Source organism: Muntiacus reevesi, chromosome 14 (genome assembly GCF_963930625.1).
Source record: "Muntiacus reevesi chromosome 14, mMunRee1.1, whole genome shotgun sequence".
NCBI lineage: Eukaryota > Metazoa > Chordata > Mammalia > Artiodactyla > Cervidae > Muntiacus > Muntiacus reevesi.
The window spans coordinates 28,310,958-28,325,057 of NC_089262.1; the positions used below are offsets into that span (position 1 = coordinate 28,310,958).

Here is a 14,100-nt window from a genome sequence, read left to right on the forward strand (position 1 = left end):
ATTGCTCTTTTTTTTTTAAAGCGTTTTCCTAGCACTTTTTCCCTTATTTTCTACAAAGTAGACTTCAAAATCACCTTGTCTCTATACAAAGAAAAAGGCAGGAAAGGAAGGAAAGAAAAAACAAAGGAAGGAAGGAAGAGAGGAATAAATTCTATTTGGGGACCAAAATATATATTCCTGATAACCAGGACCATTTATTTACTGACTGCTGAAAATGTGCCAGGCATGCTTTCCCGAAACCCCACACCAGAATGGCGAAGATTAGCTCCTGCTGCTGTTAGGCGTGGACTTCAACTGCTTCCTGCAGTGCAGCTTGTGGGTACCATACCTCATGTCCACATGGGTCACCTCCAAATGCTCAGGAGTTAGCAGTTCAAGCTGGTGGATAAATGCTCTCCTTTCTCTTCCCTAATGGATTGTTTTTAGATTGTTTGTACAACTTCTCAGTGATACTAAGCTACAGCAAGCTCAACAACACATTCTAAATATGGCTCTCCCACTTTAAGCCTCAATCCCTCTGTCCTGTGCTCCCCATTCCTGGGAGATGGACTCCGTAACAAAATAGTACCACAAAAGCCTTTGTCTTGGGTCCTGCCTTCTGGGAATCCCAGAGTGACACACCCATCTTCTTTGCAAAGAAACTGAAGCTGGGGGAAGTTAAGTAATCAGCCCAACCAAGCACATCTGGCAAATTGTAAGCCTGATGCTTGGAGAAATAAATGCTTGTTATTGTGACTAAGATTTTGTGTTATCAAGCAGCAGTATCTGAGAGATACTAGTGTGTTAACCCAGTTCTCACAACATCCTATGTACTATAATTAGCCTTATGTTACAGGAAAGGCACAAAGAGATAAAGTATCTTACCCAAAATCCACAGCCTGCCTCCAGAGTCCATGTTCTTAACCAAAACCTCAGAATGATGTAATGATTTTACAGTAAGAACAGCTACACGAAGTAGTCTTTTCATAAGAGACAAGCAGGTCCAAAGACACATATGCAAAGATACAAAATTTTTTTAAATATTTACTTATTTACATGGGATCTTCGTTGTGTCACACAAAATGCTTTGTTGTGGCACATGGACTCTCTAGTTGAGGCAGGTGGGCTCGGTAATTCAGGTGCTTGGGTTTAGTTGCTCCTCGGCATGTGGGATCTTAGTTCCCCAACAAGGGATTGAACCTGCATCCCCTTCATTGCAAAGCAGATCCTTAACCACTGGACCACCAAAGAAGTCTCCTAAAATTTTATTTTTGAGTAAGTGATAATAAATTCACATACTTCAACAATCAAAATGGATAAAAGGAACCTACATAGAGAATTTGTGCTCCTTCCCATGTTCCCATCTATCAAAGGCATGATTGTAACATGGCCCTTATAATTCTTGCAGCCCTGCTATCTACATGTGTGTGTGATCCCCTCTCCTTCAGTGGGAGCAGATTTTGTAAATTACTTCTAACCACTGTGTGCGTGTGTGTAAAAGTCACTCTGTCGTGTCTGACTCTTTGCAACCCTATATAGACTGTAACCCACCAGGCTCCTCTGTCCCGGGATTCTCCGGACAAGAATACTGGAGTGGGTAGCTTTTCCCTCCTCCAAGGGATTTTCCCAACCCAGGGATCAAACCCAGGTCTCCTGCATTGCAGGTGGATTCTTTACCATCTGAGCCACCAGGGAAGCCTCATTCTAACCACTAGAATATGGCTAAAGGGAGGGGATGTTTGCAGGTGTAATTAAGGTCCTTAATAAATTTACACTGAGTTAATCAAAAGAGATTATCCTGGGTGGGTCTGCATAATCAGGTGACATCATCACTTCCTCTTGAAAATGAAGCCATCTCTTCTCTAATTAGAGAGACCTGAGTCAGCTGAGACACTCTCTTGAGGAAACAGCTGTGTTGTGAACTGCCTATGGAGAGAGGTAATCTCTAAGAGCTGATGGTCTCAATCTTAGAACTAAAGCAACTAAATTATGCCAACAATATGAATGAGCTTGGAAGAGGACTTCAAGTTCCAGGTAAGAATATAGCCCAGCCAACACTTTGATCACAACCTTGTGAGACTCTGAGCAAAGAATCCATTTAAGCTATGCCAAATTCCTGACCGATAGAAACTCTGAAATAATAAATGTATGTTGTTTTAAGACGCTGAACTTGTAATTTGTTATGCCACAGATACAGGTAGGTTGGGGAAATAGAGTGGTAAACTGTATATCATGCAAACAGCAATCATCAGACAAAATAGACTTTAAGACCACACATACTAAAACAATCAAATGCTCAAAAAAAAAAAAAAAAAGACCACACATACACACAACATTGTAAATCAACTGTACTTCAATAAAAAATTAAAATAAATATAAGACCACACATACACTAGAAATACACTCTCACAAAAGTTAATAGAAATACACTCTCACATTTGTGGTCAGTCGATTTTTAATAAGGCTGCCAAGGCAATTCCATTGGAAAGAACAGTCTTTTCAAAACAAATGGTACAGAAATAACTGTTTATCCACATACCAATAAATAAATAAAGTGAAAACCCTACCTTACACCATATACAAAAATTAACTTAAAATGGATCAAAGACCTAAATGTATAGCTAAAAATATAAAATGTTTGGATGAAAAATGGCATAAATCTTCACGCTGTTATATTAGGCAATGATTTCTTCAGTTCAGTTTAGTCGCTCAGTCGTGTCCGACTCTTTGCGACCCCATGAATTGCAGCACACCAGGCCTCCCTGTCCGTCACAAACTCCCAGAGTTTATTCAAGCTCATGTCCATCGAGTCAGTGATGACATCCAGCCATCTCATCCTCTGTCGTCCCCTTCTCCTCTTGCCCCCAACCCCTCCCAGCATCAGGGTCTTTTCCAATGAGTCAACTCTTCGCATGAGGTGGCCAAACTATTGGAATTTCAGCTTCAGCATCGGTCCTTCCAATGAACACCCAGGACTGATCTCCTTTAGAATGGACTGGTTGGATCTCCTTGCAGTCCAAGAGACTCTCAAGAGTCTTCTCCAACACCACAGTTCAAAAGCATCAGTTCTTCGGTGCTCAGCCTTCTTCACAGTCCAACTCTCACATCAATACATGATCACTGGAAAAACCATAGCCTTGACCAGATGGACCTTTGTTGGCAAAGTAATGTCTCTGCTTTTTAATATACTATCTAGGTTGGTCATAACTTTCCTTCCAAGGAGTAAGAGTCTTTTAATTTCATGGCTGCAATCACCATCTGCAGTGATTTTGGAGCCCAAAAAAATAAAGTCTGACACTGTTTCCACTGTTTCCCCATCTATTTCCCATGAAGTGATGGAACCAGATGCCATGATCTTAGTTTTCTGAATGTTGAGCGTTAATGGTTTCTTAGATATGACCAAAAACCCAAATTAGAAAACAAAAAAGAGATAAACTGAACATTATTAAAAGAATACCATTAAGAAAATGTGCTTCAAAAAAAAAAAGAAAGAAAGAAAATGTGCTTCAAGGACACCATCAAAAACAAAAAAATCAAAAGTCAATTGGTGTAATGGGAAAAAAAAATTATAAATCATATACTTGATAAAGAACTTATAGCTAGAATGTATAAAGAACTCTTACAACTCAAAAATACAAATAATCCAATTTAAAATAGGCAGAGAAAAAAAAATTTTTTTAATAAATAAATAAATAAAATAGGCAGAGTAGACAGTCGCCCTCCTGCCTCCTCCATCTGAGCAGTTAGGGCCAGAGTCCCGGAAGCCAGTCCAGAGCCAGAGCAAGTGCAGCCGCAGGATGGAGCACCTGCAGGCCAGCAGCGCACCCCAGGATTAGAGGCCCTGACGGAGGCCTGGCTTCCCAGGTGGCTCGAGTGGTAAAGAGCCCACCTGCCAATGCAAGAGACTTAAGAGACATGGGTTTTACCGCTGGTTGGGGAAGACCCCCCGGAGGAGGGCACAACAACCCACTCCAGTATTCTTGCCTGGAGAATCTCATGAACAGAGGAGTCGCAGGCAACAGTTCACAGGGTGGCAGAGTCGGACACGACTGAAGAGACTTCGCACGCACACCCATGAAGAGGCCGCCACGGAGGTGCACACCCAGGAGAAGAATGCAGGGCTCCCGCAGAGCTGTCAGAAGGGCGAGGGTGACCCCAGACGGCTGTACTGGTGATGGCGTCTCGGTACCAAGTCTCTTTGGCCCTGGAGGAGCAGATAGAACACAACCAGGAGAACCCGGTCTACGCCCCGCCTCAGCTCCCCGAAAAGCTGCACCGCAGAGCCGTCCTGGAGCAGGACGCGGCCTTCCGGTACGGGCCGGCGGGCAGGAGGGCATCCCGTATGCGCAGGCCACCTAGCGCTCGGTGCGGAGACACCAAGAGCTCAAGCTGCTGGTGGCCCACGCCTACACCCGCTACCTGGGCGACCCGTCCGGGGTGCCATGTCCTCAAAAAGATCGCTCAGAAGGCCCTGGGCCTGTCCAGCTCCGGAGGGCCTGGCCTTCTGCACTTTCCCCATCATGACCAGCGCCACCGAGTTTAACCAGCTAGTTGTACAGCTCCCACATGAATACTCTCGAGAGGATCCCCCGAGGTGGGGCAGAGGGCCCTGCACGAGGCCAAGACCGCGTTCCTACGCGAGGCCAGGACCGCCTTTGTACGCAACATGCAGCTGTTTAAAGAGTTGCAGGGGCTGCTGACCTCGCAATGCCAAGGACTAGGACCCCACAGTGCTTGCGGACACCAGACCTCCGCAGGCGAGCTGTCAGCAAGGCGCTAGACACCACTTCCACCAAGGCGTCCAGGAGGAAACCCCAGCCCAGCATCATCTCCGAGGCGCCGCTTGTGCGATGGGTCCTTGCGCTCAGCTTTCTGATAACCACGGTCAGCTTGGGGCTTTAGGCCATGTGAATGCAAGCGTGCTGGCTCCTGGGGGCCATGAACTCTTTCTGGGAAGGGACTCTGCTACCTTTTCCCACCTTGGGCATGGGGCGGGGGAGGGGCAGCTGTTGGGGCCGCTGCTGTCTCCCTGCGTCCCTCTCTCTGGAAGGAGCCTGCGACATCTCCCCCAACCAATAACACTCCAGTCAGTGACCTGCACTTTAGAGTGGGAGGAGGGGTCCTGCCCAGCCCCTCAGCAACCTCCCCGTCCAGTCCTGTTCCTGCAGCAGAGCCCAGAAGATGTAGCCAGAAGGGACAGCTGTCCCGAACCTCTGAATGCCCTAGGTCTGAGGTCTCCTTTTGACCCCTCGCCCTGTGGGCCATGGCAGTTTTCTTATAACTGTTCAAAGATGTTGTGTCTTGTGTTTCGGTCTTATTTTTGTTGGAGCCACTTTTTCTTCTCATCTTAGACTGAGCTGTGGTATTTTGTTGTGCTCTATTATGTTTTTATAGCAGGGTTGGGATGGGATGTGAGGGCTGGGGAGGGAGATGTTTAACAGGACCATGGCCTTGGTTGCTAACATTTATGCCAAATAATAAACTACATGACCTGACTGAAAAAAAATAGGCAAAGTAAAGGTATATACTTTCCAAAGAAGATAAAAGAATAGCCAATAAGCAAATGAAAAGATGCTCAGCATCATCAGGAAAGAGCAAGTCAAAATCATAATGAGATACTACTTCACACCCCTGGAATGGCTATAATAAAAAAAATCTATATTAACAAGTATTATAATGTGGAAAAACTGGAACCCGAGTAGAACTTGTTATAAGATAAAACCATTTGGCAAAAGTTTTAACATCAAGTTACCATATGACCCAGCAATTCCATGTCTACGTATATACCCAAAATAAATGAAAACATATTTTACACAAAAACCTGTAAGTGAATATACATAGTGCCATTATTCATAATAATAGGGGGAAAAAAGTAGGAACAACCCAAATACATCAACTGATATTGATAAATAAAATGTACTATATGTACATCATGAAATATTAGCAACAAAATGCAAGTGCTGATACATGCTATAGCATGGATAAACTTTGAAGACCTTATGCTATCTGAAGGAGCCAGTCACAAAAGATCACATAACTGTACAGTTCTCTTTATAGGAAATGTCTAGAATGAGCAAATCTATAGAAATGGAGAGTGGATTAGTGATTGCCCAGGGTTGGGGAGACTGGAAAGGGATGGTGAATGACTGTTAAATGGGTCCAAAGTTTCTTTGGGGGATGATGAGAATGTTCTAAAACTAATAGTGACGGTTGCACAATTCTGTGAAGATACTGAGAACTACTGAATTATAGACTTTAAAAGGATGAATTGTGTGGTATGTAGATTATATTCCAATAGATCTGTTATTAACAAAATGTAGGGATCTTTGAATTAGGTCTGGCTACAAACATGTTCCAAGATGCTGTATTATTGAGAAAAAATTTTTTGGATATTTTTTAAATGTACTTTTTGTAATAGGGGCTTCTTAATTATTAATTTAAAATGTCTTGAACAAGTTGGCTCTTTGGTGATGAATAATAAACATACTTTTGAAATAATAAAACATAAGCTCATAGTTTTAACCAATAAATTTGGATAAGGATTTAAAATTTTAAACAAATGTAGAACAAGGTTTTTTTGTTTACCTTCAGTGAAGATTATAGTAAGAAAACAAATAAACGTCAAAGAAATACACAGACTAGATAAACTGTAAAAATATTTTTAGTTCTTTATGTAAAAGTCTGTCACACGAATTCTAGAATTATATAGTTTAAGGAGCTCTCAAGGGATCAAAGAATAGCAAGGAGAGATAAGAAAGCCTTAAGTGAACAATGCAAAGAAATAGAGGAAAACAATAGAATAGCAAAGACTAGAGATCTCTTCAAGAAAATTAGAGATACCAAGGGAACATTTCATGCAAAGATGGACACAATAAAGGACAGAAACAGTAAGGACTTAACAGAAGCAGAAGAGATTAAGAAGAGGTGGCAAAAATACACAGAAGAATTGTGCAAAAAAGATCTCAATGATCCAGATAACCACGATGCTGTGGTCACTCACATAGTGCCAGACATCCTGGAGTGTGAAGTCAAGTGGACCTTAGGAAGCATTACTACCAACAAAGTTAGCGAAGGGAATGGAATTCCAGCTGATCTATTTCAAATCCTAAAAGATAATGCTGTTAAAGTGCTGCATTCAATATGCCAGCAAATTTGGAAAACTCAGCAGTGGCCATAGGACTGGAAAAGGTCAGTTTTCATTCCAATCCCAAAGGAAAAAAAAAAGTGAAAGTGTTAGTCGCTTAGTTGTATCTGACTTTTTGTGACCTTGTGGACTTCAGGCTGCCAGGCTCCTCTGTCCACGGAATTCTCTAGGCAAGAATAGTTGAGTAGGTTGCCATTCCCTTCTCCAGGGGATCTTCCTGACCCAGGGATTGAACCTGGGTCTCCTGCATTGCAGTCAGGTTCTTTACTACCTGAGCCACCAGGGAAGCCCAATTCCAAAGAAGATCAATGCCAAAGAATCTTCAAACTACCACATAATTGCAGTCATTTCACATGCTAGCAAGGTAATGCTCAAAATCCTTCCAACTTAGGCTTCAATAGTATATGAACTGAGAACTTCCAGATGGACAAACTGGATTTAGAAAAGGCACAGGAATCAGAGGTCAAATTGCCAACATCTGTTGGATCATAGAAAAAGCAAGAAAATTCCAGAAAATCATCTACTTCTGCTTCATTGAGTATGCTAAAGAGTTTGTGCAGATCAAAACAAATTGTGGAATATTCTTAAAGAGATGGAAATGTCAGACCACCTTACCTGCCTTCTGAGAAACCTGTATGCAAACCAAGAAGCAACAGAGCCAGAGATGGAAAAATGAACTGATTCAAAATTGCGAAAGGAGTATGTCAAGGCTGTATATTGTCACCCTACTTATTTAACTTCTATGTAGAGTACATCATGTGAAATGCTGGGCTGAGTGAAGCACAAGCTGGAATCAAGATTGTCAGGAGAAATATCAATGACCTCAGATATGCAGATGACATCACCCTAATGAGAGAAGGTGAAGAGAAACTAAAGAGCCTCTTGATGAAGGCGAAAGAGGAGAGTGAAAAAGCTGACTTAAAACTCAGCATTCAGAAAATGAAGATCATGGCATCCAGTCCCATCACTTCATAGCAAATAGATGGGGAAACAGTGACAGTTTATTTTCTTGGGCTCCCAAATTACTGCAGATGGTGACTGCAGCCATGAAATTAAAGGGTGCTTGCTCCTTAGAAGAAAAGTTATGACAAACCTAGACAGCATATTAAAAAGAAGCGATATCACTTTACCAAGAAAGGTCCACATAGTCAAAGCTATGGTTTTTCCAGTAGTGATGTATGAGAGAGTTGGACCATAAAGAAAACTGAGCGTCAAAGGACTGATGCTTTTGAACTGTGGTGCTGAAGAAGACTTGAGAGTCCCTTGGACAGCCAGGAGATCAGTCCATCCTAAAGGAAATCAACTCTGAATATTCATTGGAAGGACTGGTGCTGAAGCTGAAGCCCGAATACTTTGGCCACCTGATGCGAAGAGCCAACTCATTAGAAAAGATCCTGATGCTAGGAAAGTTTGAGGGCAGGAGGAGAAGGGGGTGACAGAGGACAAGATGGTTAGATGGCATCATCAACTCAATGGACATGAATTTGAGCAAGCTTCAGGAGATAGTGAAGGACATGCCAGGGAAGCCTGGCATACTGCACTCCATGGCGTCACAAATAGTGGGACACAACTGAGTGAACGACAACATAACATGGGATCAAACAATTCACAATTCTGAAACTTTTCCAACTGCCTACTCATTTTCCCTGGAATTCTAGAGAGGCAAGATTTCATGGCTTTACCAGGTAGTTTAGTACCTATCCAGTGTGATCAGTAGAAGTCTTCTAAACTTTTACGTTAAATCCTTAATTGTTAGTCTTTATAAGGCAGATACGAAAGCTGTTGACATGTAGATAAGCAATCTTCTGAGTCATTAAGATCTCCACTATGATTGGAAGTTTTAGGCCAAAGTAATCTTTTTGGAATTTTACCCCAGGCTCCTCTGTCCTCTGGAATTCTCCAGACAAGAATACTGGAGTGGTTAGCCATTCCCTTCTCCAGGGGATTTTCCTGACCCAGGGATCAAACCTAGGTCTCCAGCATTGCAGTTCAGTTTAGTCGCTCAGTTGTGTCCGACTCTTTGCGACCCCATGAATCGCAGCACACCAGGCCTCCTTGTCCATCACAAACTCCGAGAGTTTACTCAAACACATGTCCATCGAGTCGGTAATGCCATCCAGCCATCTCATCCTCTGTCGTCCCCTTCTCCTCTTGCCCTCAATCCCTCCCAGCCTCAGGGTCTTTTCCAATGAGTCAGCTCTTCACAGGAGGTGGCCAAAGTATTGGAGTTTCAGCTTTAGCATCAGTCCTTCCAAGGAACACCCAGGACTGATCTCCTTTAGGATGGACTGGTTGGATCTCCTTGCAGTCCAAGGGACTTTCAAGAGTCTTCTCCAACACCACAGTTCAAAAGCATCAGTTCTTCGGTGCTCAGCCTTCTTCACAGTCCAACTCTCATATCCATACATGACCAATGGAAAAACCATAGCCTTGACCAGACGGACCTTTGTTGGCAAAGTAATGTCTCTGCTTTTTAATATGCTATCTAGGTTGGTCATAACTTTCCTTCTAAGGAATAAGCGTCTTTTAACTTCATGGCTGCAATCACCATCTGCAGTCGCCATCTGCAGTGATTTGGGGGCCCAAAAAATAAAGTCTGACACTGTTTCCACTGTTTCCCCATCTATTTCCCATGAAGAGAGGGGACCAGATGCCATGATCTTAGTTTTCTGAATGTTAAGCTTTAACCCAATTTTTTCACTCTTCTCTTTCACTTTCATCATAAGACTTTTTAGTTCCTCTTCACTTTCTGCCATAAGGGTGGTGTCATCTGCATATCTGAGATTATTGATATTTCTCCCGGCAATCTTGATTCCAGCTTGCGCGTTGTCTAGCCCAGCCTTTCTCATGATGCGTTCTGCATATAAGTTAAATAAGCAGGGTGACATTATACAGCCTTGACGTACTCCTTTTCCTATTTGGAACCAGTCTGTTGTTCCATGTCCAGTTCTGTTGCTTCCTGACCTGCATATAGGTTTCTCAAGAGGCAGGTCAGATGGTCTGGTATGCCCATCTCTTTCAGAATTTTCCACAGTTTATTGTGATCCACACAGTCAAAGGCTTTGGCATAGTCAATAAAGCAGAAATATATGTTTTTCTGGAACTTCCAGCATTGGAAGTTCCAGCATTTCTGGAAGTTCCAGCATTGCAGGTAGATTATTTACTGTCTGAGCCACCAGGGAAGCCTATAACCTTCTTTGAATTTACTACAGGTTTAAGTATAATCTCGAACCCTTCTGTTGCACTAAACATTCTCCCTTTTTCTCAGCTCAATGGAATCTGAATAGCTTACTTACTGATACCTAGGAAAACAGTTCCTTATACACATATACAAATTTAATGTGTTCTCTGCCCTACCTTCTCTGAATAAATTATCCTTAGTTCCCTGAGTCGACCAGGAAAATAAATGCCTTTCTTATCCAAGATTTTAAATAAATCACAATGTGATAGAATGAATTGACCCTTAGGGGGAAAAATTATTAGAGTATAGTTGATTTACAATGCTGTGAAGAATTGACCTTCTAAAAAATGTCTCCCTCTTTCCACAAACCACAAATTTTCCTTCTAGGAACAGAGGTTGCTTTCCAGTCAAAGGATTGAATGCTGACGCTTCCTGAGTAGCTCTATTAGCTTTCTGTGCTATAGAACAAATAGAAGACCTTTCAATATTATCTCACAGTTTCTGTGGGGCTGGGATCAGGCACAGCTTAGCTGGATTCTCTACTCTGGGACTTAAAGGGAGGCCATCACGATGTCAGCTGAGCTGCATTCTCATCTGAAGACTCAACTGGGAATGAACCAGCTTCCACGTTTGCTTGGGTTATTGACAGAACCATTTCCAGACGACAATAGAGCTGAGGGCTTCTGTTTGTCGTTGGCTGTTGGCTGAAGGCCACCCTTGGCTCCCAGAGGCCGCATGCGGTTTCCTGCTGAATAGCCTTCTTCAGCGTGGCTGCCTACTTCATCAAGCCGACAAGGAGAATGCCTAGCGTGAATCTGTCAACATCATGGAGTTTTATAGAATGTAACGTTGTCATGGGAACGACATCCCGACACTCTTGCCATATTCCGTTGGTTAGAAACAGTCATTAGTTTCAGCCCAAACTCAGGAGGACAGATTACATGAATGCATGAATACCAGTAAACAGGGATCACTAGAGATCACCTTTGGGTCTGCCCAGCACAGCCTGCTTGAATCCTTTCTTCATAGAGATGGAGTATGTGACTGAACAAATTAATAAAGGAAGGCTAACCTATCTTTCAGTATTTTATGTTATCTATTTTCTTTCTTCATTACTCCTCAGAATAGCATTTATATGAGTTATTTATTGCTCTTTAACAAACCATGTCCCCCAAATAGTGGCTTAAAACAGCAACTGTTTGATTATTATTCTGAGGGTCAGAAATTTGGACTGGCCTCAACTGGGCTGTTCTGCTGATCTCCCGTGGGGTTACTTGTATGGCAAGAGTCAAACTGCAGCTTAACGTCGGTTGGTTGCTTTAACACAGACTCATTCGCATCTGTGGAAATTGGTGCTGGCTGTAGGTCTCCAGTAGGCTGGCCTGGTCTTCACATGGCATCTGAGTTCCAGGAGGCAGAGAAGGTATAAAGCTCATATGTTGTACAATATCATTTCTGTCACATACTATTGATCAAAGGTGAGCCCAGATGCAGCAAGAGGGGAAATAGATTCCACCTCTTTTCCTTTCTAGACGTGTGTGAATTTCAAAACTGAGACCCCTGCAAGCTATTTACCTGATAGCTACTACAAACTATCCATCCTCACACACAGAGCATTTCTTAGCTGGTTAAAGATTTAGTGGCATTTCATGTTTGTTATTGCTAAAGTAGCTAATTGATCTTTGCTTAAATAAGCTACTATCTCCACATATCTTCGCATGTTAGTCTGAAATGTTGCTAGGTTTATTCTTAATAAATGTCCATTTTAAATATTGCTAGTTGTTTTCCTTTTTCTTTCAAATTTTTATTTTGATAAATACTTCTAAGCATTTAGTAAATAAACCATAAAAGTTTTAGATTAACACTCTGTAGGTGAACTCTTTTTTAACACTGAAAAGGAGAATCTTTTCTTACTATCACATAAAATCCAGAATCATGAAAGAAAACATTAATAAATTCGATTCCATAAAAATCAAAGATTTCTGAATGAAAAAAAATTACAGTCAAGACACATGGCAAATGGCAGCACAACAGTTTAACAGATCGTTCCCATAAAAAGAGTTGGCTCTTAAAAAAAAAAAAAAAGAGTTGGCTCTTAAATATGACAAAAAGCTGACTTTATTAATAATGAAGGAACATTAAAAGTACACCAATAAAACCATCTCAGCAATTAGTTTGGAAATATAACATGTAGGCAAAAGCATGGCGAAACCATGTGTGAAATGACACATGTAGGTGGTTGTTCATTGTAATGTAGAAGTGAAAGATTGGAAAGTAATAGTCCGATGGATCATCAGTGGAAGAGTGATTAACACAGTGGAAGACCATATCCTGTGAAAATGAGTGAGGAAGTTCTCTGTGTGCTAAAAAGAAAAGATCTCTGATGTACATTATATAGAGAAAAATACAAATAGCAGAAAGGTTTACATAATACGCTGCCTTTCCTGTAAGAAAGTGAAGAACAAAAGAATACATATTCATATTTTGTTTATATGTGTATTGTTAAAGCCCTGAAAAGATACAGACAAATTAACAAAAAGTAGTACATGATGTGGGAGATAAAATAGGACACAGTGGTGAACAAGTAGATGATGTATTAGGTTTCCCTATGTGGCATGACACTTTTTAAAAAAATCTAAGCATACATGTATCTGTTATTTATATTCAATTTTATACTTTTTCAAAATATCAGTTCTATTAAGATATAATTCATATATATACAATTTACCTATTTAAGTTGTACAAATTAATGTTTTTTTAGTGTATTCACAGAGTTGTACAACCATCACCACAACCCATTTTAGAACTTTTTCATCACCTCCACCCGAAAAAGCACCTACTCATAGCAGTCATTCCCCTCTGCTCCCAAACTCACTCCCTTGGCCCTCACAAGCACGAATCTACTTTTTTAACTTTTACTTAGTTATTTTTGACAGTGCTGGGTCTTTGTTGCTTCATGTTGGCTTTCTTCGGTTGTGGCAAGTGGTGGCTACTGTTCGTTATGGTGCAAGGGCTTCTACTGAGGGGACCTCTCTTGTTGCAGAGCACGGGCTCTAAGTGCGCAGGCTCGGGAGTTGTGGCTTCCAGGCTCTAGAGAACAGGCTCAGTAGTGATGGCTCACAGGCTTAGCTGCTCCAAGGTACGTGGGATTTTCCTGAATTAAGGATTGAACCCATGTCTTCTGTCATTGCAAGACAGACTCTGAACCACTGAGCCACCAGAGACGTCCTCCTACCCATGTTTTAAAAGTTAACATTGTGGTATTATTTTGCATTTGTGTGGCCCCTTTCCTAGAAGCTCATGATACCTCTTCAGTAACATGTGGCAGTTTTTACAATATCCTCCTGAGGTTTACCACAACATTTCTTTCATGTTTGTTGCTACTCTGTTATCCTCTCCCCAACAAAGCCCCTCCCATCAATTCACAAACAAAGTTCAGAAAGTACTCCACATGAACTGAACAGGGAAAGCTCTTCTGAATAAAGCATACTGACCATATGAATCATATGAAACAAGATTCAGAACAAAACACTAATTTTACCAAGAGTTAACCTACTCAAAATAGAAATGATGACTTCGACTAGATTATTTCTTCCCACCGAAATGAGTTGACAATGCAAGAAAGTTATCTTAATAGGAAATTTAGCAATATTCATAATAATCTTAATAATGACTATGTCTTCTTTAACTCAAAATCCCAGTAAAACTTTACTTTGACCCACTTAATAAATAAGATAGTGAGATGTAAGTAGCTCTATTTCCTTCTTCTAAGAAAGGGATGTTCAAATAAGTCAAA

At 41.5% G+C, this 14,100-nt stretch overlaps 1 pseudogene; it reads left to right on the top strand.

Annotated features, from left to right (window-relative positions):
- Nucleotides 1–1,983: 1,983 nt before the first annotated feature.
- Nucleotides 1,984–4,890, top strand: LOC136146409 (heme oxygenase 1 pseudogene; annotated as a pseudogene).
- Nucleotides 4,891–14,100: the final 9,210 nt, after the last annotated feature.